This window comes from Arachis ipaensis, chromosome B3, assembly GCF_059453495.1.
Source record: "Arachis ipaensis isolate K30076 ecotype BB chromosome B3, ASM5945349v1, whole genome shotgun sequence".
NCBI lineage: Eukaryota > Viridiplantae > Streptophyta > Magnoliopsida > Fabales > Fabaceae > Arachis > Arachis ipaensis.
Genome location: NC_142438.1, coordinates 56,598,890 through 56,608,255, shown reverse-complemented (window position 1 = coordinate 56,608,255; position 9,366 = coordinate 56,598,890). Strand labels below are relative to the sequence as shown.

The window sequence follows — 9,366 nt, the reverse complement described above, 5'->3', positions numbered from 1 at the left end:
GATGTTGATTTGGGATCATTTGTCTGTTTAGGCTAAACTTGCGACATTGACTTGAAAAATCCTTTGCACATTTCTAAGCCGGCATTTATCCCACATGAAGTTTTTGGAGCCGTTGCTGGGGAATTGCATATGTGTTCCATATTATTGGTTGGTGTTAATATGTTCATATGTGAATAGTTGCTCTTTTCTTGATCATTTTTTGGTTTGGTTCTTAGTTAGGATTTATATTTAGTAGTAATTGGTAGTTACCTTACTTTAGTATATTTTGTTATCATGAACTTTATGTTTCTTCTATTGAATGACGCGTTCGTTGCCGGATCCGTGCTTATCCCCATTTGATCCCGAAATTGAAAAAACTTTGTTACATATTAGGCAAGTTCGGCATCGGTTGACCTTTGGGGTTAGTGATGCGGCTTCCGCCGAATCACCAACCTTTTCCGAAGTTGAATTTGAGGTGTCATTTGAAGGAGGAACCATTAATTCTTTTGTTGACTTTATTGACGTTGCTTCCACTGAATTAGGTACTGAGACCATGGCCGCTCCAAGGATAGTTACTCTCAAGGAGGCGGGTGCACTAGATTTCACTCTTCAACCACTACAACTCCGCTACCCCGACTTGGATGCTAACTTTGAGTTGAAGAACGGTTTGATCAATTTGCTTCCCAAGTTTCATGACCTGTCTGCTCAAGACCTATCAAGCATCTTAAGGATTTTCAAGTGGTATACTTGAAAGAACTGAAGATTGATGGTTTAGAGGTTATAGTAAACTCTCGTTGCAAGTATAGTTACTAAACCAAACAATCAACCTTTCTCACAAACGTTTTGGTTGTCACAAGTAACAAACCCCTTTAAAATTGATAACCGAGTATTTAAACCTCGGGTCGTCTTCTCAAAGAATTGCAGGGAGGTATGTTCTTATTATTGGTTATGAGTCTTGTAAATTAGGGGTTTTGGAAAGAAGGAGCAAGTAATGTTGAACAATAAGAATAATAGTAATAATAAAATAAACTCTTGGCAAGGTATTAAAACTGAAAGTCCTATCCTGGTTATCCTTATCAATTGTAATGAGAATTGGATTTTTCTCCCACTTTGTTAACCTCTAACTATGAAGGTAAGTTAAGTGGATGAATTAATTTTTATTCCTCAGATCCTAGTCTTTCCTGGAAAAAAGTTAGAGTTATTGGAACTTAAATTAATTCTTGAAGAATTCCAATTTTCAATCAACAATGAGTTTGATAACTCAAGAGTCACCAATTATTTAACCAAAGCTAAAAGGGGAAAATATCTAAATTGAATTAAAAGCATTTATAAATAAAGCAAAGCAAAATTAAATCTGAAAATACCTCGAATTGCATTAATAATAGAAGATCAATCTAAACATAAAGAGTTCATAAATTAAATTGAGAAAAGAAATAAAAAGAACATTGAACCTGGGATTGAGAGTCACTCCTAAAACTAAGAGAAATCCTAAATCCTAATCCTAAGAGAGAGGAGAGAACCTCTCTCTCTAAAAACTACATCTACTCCTAAAATTGTGAATATGAAAGCTTGTTAATGAATGGATGCATTCCCCTACTTTATAGCCTCTAATCTGTGTGTTCTGGGCTGAAAACTGGGTCAAAAACAGCCCAGAAATCGCCGGAGAAGAAATCTGCCACGCTGGTTTTTTGTCACTACGACGCGTCCGCATGGAGTACACGGTCGCGTTGCCTAGCGTCAGGGAAACTATGGTATATTATATATCAAATCAAATTCCCAGACGTTAGCTTTCCAACGCAACTGAAACCGCGTCATTTGGACCTCTGTAGCTAAAGTTATCGCCGTTTGAGTGCGAAGAGGTCAGGCTGGACAGCTTAGCAATTTCTCCAACTTCTTGTATTCCTTCCACTTTTGCATGCTTCCTTTCTATCCTCTGAGCCATTCCTGCCCTGTAATCTCTGAAATCACTTAACACACATATCAAGGCATCTAATGGTAATAAGAGAGGATTTAAACATAGGGAACTTAAGGCCAAAGAAGCATGTTTTCAATCAAAGCACATAATTAGGAAGGAAAATGTAAAACCATGCAAATAGTATGAATAAGTGGGTAAAGAGTTGATAAAAACCACTCAATTGAGCACAAGATAAACCATAAAATAGTGGTTTATCAACCTCCCCACACTTAAACATTAGCATGTCCTCATGCTAAACTCAAGAGAAGCTAAAAGATGAAGAGGAAATGAGATAAAATAAATGAGTAGGAACATGTGAAACTCATGCAATGCAATGCAACCTATCTATATGAATGCAACTACGTGCAAAATGTTTCTACCTACTTGGTTAAAAATAAATGAGTTCTCCAAAACATGAATCAGATTTCACTAATTCAAATTATACAATAAAAGACAAGTAAACTTGTAAGAAGATAGCTCATGAAAGTAGAGAACATAGAATTGAGCACTGAACCCTTACTGGTAGTGTATATCACTCTAACTCTCAAGTGTCTAGGGTCAATCACTCTACTCTTCTCTAATCATGCTTTCTAAACTTTGTTCTTCATCTATTCAATCAACAAATATTTAATGTACCAATGCAAACATCATGAGATCTTTTTAAGGTTGTAATGGGGCTAAGGTAAGGGTGAGGGTATATATATGGCTAAGTGAGCTATAAATTGAATCTTTAATTAACCTAAGCTTTTACCTAACATATACTCTATATAATTCTAATTCATGCCTAGCTACCCAAAATTTTTACTTTTGTATCACATGCTCATGTATCAACTTTTCTTTAATTTTATCACACATGCATTGATTTTTTTTTCATTAACTTAACATTGGGGTAATTTTGTCCCCTTATTTAATTTGCTCTTTTTCTTTTCTTATTCTTTTTCTTTTTTTTTTTGGTTTTAAAAATAGAAAAATAAACATAACTTATCAATGCACATGGATTTTTAATTTTTCTAGTCTCACATGAGTAGGTACCTAAATTCCAAATATTTTATCAAATTAAAAATATAACACATTCCCTTATTAACCCATGTTCCCACAGTTTCTCCACACTTAATTAACACACTATCTTAAGCTAACCAAAGATTCAATTGGGATAATTAATTTGTTTTCCGCTTAAGGCTAGTGATGTGGTAAAATATAGAACAAATGGGGATTAAAAAGCTCAAGGTGGCTAACAATGGTGATGTAAAGGGTAGGTTTATTTGGGATAAGTGAGCTAAAATCAAATAATGGCCTCAATCATATGCAAACATGTAAATACACTAAATATTGGACATATAGACTGAAACAAAGTAAAGATCACAATTATAGAGAAGTAAACACACAAGAATAAAATATTTATGGTTAAATAATGTAACCATATGAATAAGCTCAAATCTCACAGGTTGTGTGTTCTTTGGCTCAAAAACCATGTTCCAGATACAACTTCAAACAATTTAACACAAAAATTTTCCAATTTAAATTAGTGAAATACTATAAAAATTTCTTGAAAAAGAAAATATTACTTCAACCAAGTAGTAACTAAATGCATAAAATCAAATAAACATGCAATCAAATATGCAAATGCAACAACTAACAAGAAAAATAAACCATTGGTGTTGAGATAGAAGAGTAACTAACCCATGGAGATCGGTATCGACCTCCCCACACTTAAAGATTGCACCGTCCTCGGTGCATGCTGAGATGTGCAGGTGGATGGGCTATTCCAACTGGCACTTTTTTCCGAAGATTTTGCAGATGGACTTGTCTGTCTCCCCATGTAAACGTCTTCCGGTTCTCTTCCTGGTGGCCATCCTGAAAGAAAAAGGGAAGAAAGGTAACCCAATAATAAAGATAAAAAAATAAATGAAGTATGGGTGGGTCAAAGCCAATTGATAAAGGTCTCATTTACATGGAAGCTTCAACATGTACGTGAGAAAATAATAGAAGCACATGGCATACCAGTGGTGCAGAATTTGCAACAAAGGAGAGGGGAATGTGGGTAATGCAAGATAGTATAAGTTCATATCAATGCAAGAGAAGTACAAGTATCATAAAAGATTAGCATTGATTTAAATAATGTTACCCAATTAGAATAAAACAAGTCATAAGCACTAAGATAATACCAGAAAAGATATAACAGTTGAATAAGAACATTTGAACACCAATGGTAAAATAATAAATTTAGAAAAAAAATAAAAATATACAAAATTAAAATGCAATGAAAGTATGCAAATAAAAATAAAAGATAAGAAGAATGAGCAGGGAAAGAAATAAAGTACGAAAGAAAGAAGAGAGAAGAAAAGATAGAAGAAATTAGGATTGGGGAAGAAAAGATAAGATAATTGGCTGATCTGGATAAGCTGTGCGGCGCAGGCGACGCGGACGCGTGAGTGACGCGGTCGCGTGGTGTGCAATAAGGTCAGGTGACGCGGACGCGTGGGGCACACAGACGCGTGGCCTGATTTGTGCGATTGGCGCGAGTGCAGCCTCGCGCTCGCACAACTCTCTGTTCAAAACTTAGTTTTGCCAAAATCCAGGGTGACGCGGTCGCATGGTCGACACGATCGCGTGAGTGGCCATCATGGGGATATGACGCGGACGCGTGAGCCATGTGTCCACGTGGTAAGGCTTATGCGATCAGCACCAGTCCAGCACCACTCTCGCACAACTTTCGGTCGTGCACCCTTTCTTACGTCGATTTCCAGGTCACACGGCCGCGTGGGTGACGCGGACGCGTGGGGAGGCATTTTTTCACATGACGCGGACGCGTCAGCGACGCAGTCGCGTAGATCAATTTGTGCCAAAGGCACGCCTCTAGCCATGCTCTCGCATGACTCTCTATTCAATTCTTTTCTTCCCGACGCACTAGTGACGCGGACGCGTCAGCGACGCTGCCGCGTCGCGTGCGTTTTTTTTATGCAATTATGCAGTATGCAATGCTAATGTAGATGCTATGAATAATTCTAGGTTCAATGAAATTAAAATAAAATAAAAGCAAACAACATGAAATAAAATTGAAAAAGAAACGATCATACCATGGTGGGTTGTCTCCCACCTAGCACTTTTAGTTAAAGTCCTTAAGTTAGACATTTGATGAGCTTCCTGTTATGGTGGCTTATGCTTGAATTCATCCAAAAATCTCCACCAGTGTTTGGAATTCCAACAACTTCCGGGGTCCCAAACTAGGCGTAGAAAGCCTTCAAGTAAGTTAAAGCAAGTGACAAGGCCCTAAGAGTGCTGATTTCTAGATTGAATTCCGGGGTCCCAGACCTTGACTTTGCACCCATCTTCTTGTTGATCATCATTTTTCCACTTGGGTGGTGAATAGTCGGAATTCTCACTGAGACATCCAAACAGCTTCCTAGACCCATTCAGTTGAGCTTTATACCAACCATTGCGTTTAAACTTAAAGATTCCAACCATAATGAACCTTGTAGGACAATTCTTACCACTGACCATCTTCCTCTTACTCTTAATGCCACAAAGAGCTCTAAGTTGACCATCCGTCTCCAGTAGCCCATATTCAAGTGGAATTAGAAAGCTAAGGGATATGAATTTTACCCACTTGAATGTTGTGAAGGATGATGGAAACTTAGGGGGAGGGGTCTCCAATAACTTCGGCAAGGTGATTTCAAGCTCCACTCCCTTGTGCTCTTTGACAACTTCCACCTCTTTGCAAACTTCTTTAATTTCAACCTCTTCCTCTTGGTAGCTTTTCTCCAATTCAATCTCTTCTTTATTGCTTATCGAGGGCATGGGAGGCTGTGCTTCTTCTTCTTTAATCTCCTCTCTTGATCGACCTCTTCCAAGCCCTTAGTCATGATATGCATTGGAGGTTGTACACCCTCCTCAGCATCAATTTCAATCGCCTTGGAAGGTGGTTTTATAACCTGACTTTCCCATGGAGGTTCAGCATCTCCTAAGTCTTCAACCACTTTTTCCTCTGCAACTATTATGGCTTCCTCCATTTGTTCCAATACAAAGCCATGTTTCTCATTGTCCACCAAAGTTTCTAGTGTCTCCTTCATGCTTTGCTCTTCTTTTGATTTTCCACATGTAGCCATGGGAGTTCCTTGAGTGCTCAGATATTGGGAAGCTATTATATTTACTAACTCGCCTAAGGCAGCCGCGAAATTTAGCACACTCTTATTCATCCTTTCTTGCTTTTGAAGAATAACACGAAGTCTGTCATCCATTGGAGGTTGGGGTGGATATGAGGATTCATTGGTTGGGAGAGAGCATTCATAATAGGAAGGTGGTTCATCTTGATAATGATATGGAGATGGTGAATATTGAGGTGGTGGTTCATGAGAGTAGTTGTGTTGGAAAGGTGGTGGTTCTGTGTATGGTTCATTTGGCTCATAAGGTGGTTGGTATGGTGGATACGGGTTAGGGTCATATGGAGGTGATTGGCGGAAAGGGGCTTGTGAGTATGGTGGTCCAAAGTCATGTTGAGGAAGGGGTTCATAGGCATATGATGGTGGTTGTTGATAGTCCATTGGAGGTGGTTGTCGCCAAGAGGGTTGATCAAATCCTTGTGGTTCCTCCCATCTTTGATTGTTCCAACCTTGATGCCTGTTCTCATTGTAATTTTTTCTTCTTGCAACATAATTATAACCAGACTCATAGCGATGGGGGTGAGAACTCATGATAGCAAATAAAAATTTAAAAACAAAAATAAAAATAAATTGAAATTAAAAGGTTATTGAAATTTAAATTTTGAAATTTGAAAATTAAATTTTGAAATTTGAAAATTAAATTTTGAAATTTGAAATTTGAAATTTAAATATTGAAATTTGATTTTTGAAATAAGATAAGATAAGATTTTGAAAAAGATTTAAATTTCGAAATTTAAATTTTGAAATTTTAAATTTTGAAATATGAGATTTGAATTTTAAATTTTTAATTTTGAATTTTGAAAATTAAAAATTTGAAATTTTGAAATTTGAATTTAAAATTTTTTTTTAATTTGAATTTTGAAAATTGAAATTTGAAATTTGAAATTTGAGTTTTAAATTTTGAATTTTTGAATTTAATGAGGAAAGAGAAAAACAATAAAATGACACCAAACTAAAAATTTTTTAGATCAAAATGAAGAAAACAACTAAGAACAACTTGAAGGTCAAGATGAACACGAAGAACAATTTGAAGATCAAGATGAACACCAAAATTTTTTTTTTTTTGAAAATTTTTTAACAATTAAATAAAAACCAATAACCTCTTAATTTACGAAAAAGCAAAAATAAAAACAAAAAAAAATAAAGACTAATAAACAAGAAAAAAGCAAATATTTACAATAACCAATAATAAGGCACACGTTTGCAATTCTCCGGCAACGGCGCCATTTTGAAAGAACTGAAGATTGATGGTTTAGAGGTTATAGTAAACTCTCGTTGCAAGTATAGTTACTAAACCAAACAATCAACCTTTCTTACAAACATTTTGGTTGTCACAAGTAACAAACCCCTTTAAAATTGATAACCGAGTATTTAAACATCGGGTCGTCTTCTCAAGGAATTGCAGGGAGGTATGTTCTTATTATTGGTTATGAGTCTTGTAAATTGGGGGTTTTGGAAAGAAGGAGCAAGTAATGTTGAACAATAAGAATAATAGTAATAATAAAATAAACTCTTGGCAAGGTATTAAAACTGGAAGTCCTATCCTGGTTATCCTTATCAATTTTAATGAGAATTGGATTTTTCTCCCACTTTGTTAACCTCTAACTATGAAGGTAAGTTAAGTGGATGAATTAATTTTTATTCCTCAGATCCTAGTCTTTCCTTGGGAAAAGCTAGAGTTATTGGAACTTAAATTAATTCTTGAAGAATTCCAATTTTCAATCAACAATGAGTTTGATAACTCAAGAGTCACCAATTATTTAACCAAAGCCAAAAGGAGAAAATATCTAAATTGAATTAAAAGCATTTATAAATAAAGCAAAGCAAAATTAAATCTGAAAATACCTCGAATTGCATTAATAATAGAAGATCAATCTAAACATAAAGAGTTCATAAATTAAATTGAGAAAAGAAATAAAAAGAACATTGAACCTGGGATTGAGAGTCACTTCTAAAACTAAGAGAAATCCTAAATCCTAATCCTAAGAGAGAGGAGAGAACCTCTCTCTCTAAAAACTACATCTACTCCTAAAATTGTGAATGTGAAAACTTGTTAATGAATGGATGCATTCCCCTACTTTATAGCCTCTAATCTGTGTGTTCTGGGCTGAAAACTGGGTCAAAAACAGCCCAGAAATCGCCGGAGAAGAAATCTGCCACGCTGGTTTTTCGTCACTGCGACGCATCCGCATGGAGCACGCGGTCGCGTCACCTAGCATCAGGGAAACTATGGCATATTATATATCAAATCAAAGCTTCAGACGTTAGCTTTCCAACACAACTGAAACCGTGTCATTTGGACCTCTGTAGCTAAAGTTATAGCCGTTTGAGTGCGAAGAGGTCAGGCTGGACAGCTTAGCAATTTCTCCAACTTCTTGTATTCCTTCCACTTTTGCATGCTTCCTTTCCATCCTCTGAGCCATTCCTGCCCTATAATCTCTGAAATCACTTAACACACATATCAAGGCATCTAATGGTAATAAGAGAGGATTTAAACATAGGGAACTTAAGGCCAAAGAAGCATGTTTTCAAACAAAGCACATAATTAGGAAGGCAAATGTAAAACCATGCAAATAGTATGAATAAGTGGGTAAAGAGTTGATAAAAACTACTCAATTGAGCATAAGATAAACTATAAAATAATGATTTATCAATACTCAACCACTAGGAGACATGGTTCGGATGAGATTGCTATTTGGGCATTTGCTTTCCCTTTTTTTCTTGAGGGAAAAAGAAAATAATGGTTCTATACTCAACCCGATGAAGTTGTCACAAATTGGGATTTACTCCGGAGAGAGTTCTTAGATAAATTCTTTCCGTCGAAGGTTACTTATAGATTTAGGAATGAGATATCATGCATCATACAAGGTGAAATGGAAACACTCCATGAATATTGGGAGCACTTCAAGAAGCTCCTTGATTCTTGTCCTCATCATAGGATAGATGACTTGGTGTTGATTAGCTACTTTTGTCAAGGTCTCAAGCCTCAAGACAAGATTCTCTTAGATGCCTCTAGCATTGGTTTTCTTGTGAAGTTCAGGATGGCAGAAGAAGCTTGGCAACTCATTTCTGACCTAGCCGAGTCCACTCAACATGCGAGGCAAAGGAACAACCATCCAAAGGCTATTGCGGAAGTGTCTCCTAGTGAATCTGCCCTCACCAAAACCATCAGAAAAATGACAACCATTCTAAGAAAAATTCACCAAAATCAACAACAACCTCCACTACAACAACAATACCAACCAGAATCCCCACCAAGAGTGTGTAGTGTGT

At 36.4% G+C, this 9,366-nt stretch overlaps 1 non-coding gene across 1 annotated transcript; it reads right to left on the bottom strand.

The window, feature by feature from the left end:
- Positions 1–8,927: 8,927 nt before the first annotated feature.
- On the bottom strand, positions 8,928–9,034 carry LOC148570722 (small nucleolar RNA R71). Its single transcript, XR_015880480.1, has one exon. It is a non-coding gene; the product is annotated as a small nucleolar RNA R71 (small nucleolar RNA).
- Positions 9,035–9,366: the final 332 nt, after the last annotated feature.